Here is a 448-nt window from a genome sequence, read left to right as displayed (position 1 = left end):
CTGTTGATTTCTATAGATACTGGACTGACTATGAGAATGGATTTGGTGATCTTACTGGTGAGTTTTGGTTAGGATTGAGCAAGATTCATCGTCTTACTAAAGAAGGATCAAACACACTAAGAGTGGACCTGGGAGACTTTGAGGGGAACACAGCTTATGCTAACTACTCTACATTTAATGTTAGTGATGGTAGTACTGAATATATACTAACAGTAGGAAGATACTCTGGTACTGCTGGGGATGGCCTTATAGATTCAAATCTTGGTCATCCTTCTAAACACAATGGGATGAAATTCACTACAAGAGATAATGGTAATGACAATGATGGTGGGAAGTGTCCCCACAGACATCATGGTGCCTGGTGGTTTAATGCTTGCTTTCAATCTCATCTCAATGGTCGTTATTATACTAATCCAACTGGAGCTAATACATGGGATGGAATCATATG

This window comes from Amphimedon queenslandica, unplaced genomic scaffold (genome assembly GCF_000090795.2).
Source record: "Amphimedon queenslandica unplaced genomic scaffold, v1.1 AMPQUscaffold_12628, whole genome shotgun sequence".
Classification (NCBI taxonomy): Eukaryota; Metazoa; Porifera; class Demospongiae; order Haplosclerida; family Niphatidae; genus Amphimedon; species Amphimedon queenslandica.
The sequence above is the reverse complement of the archived record's forward strand: the minus strand, read 5'-3'. Positions refer to the sequence as shown.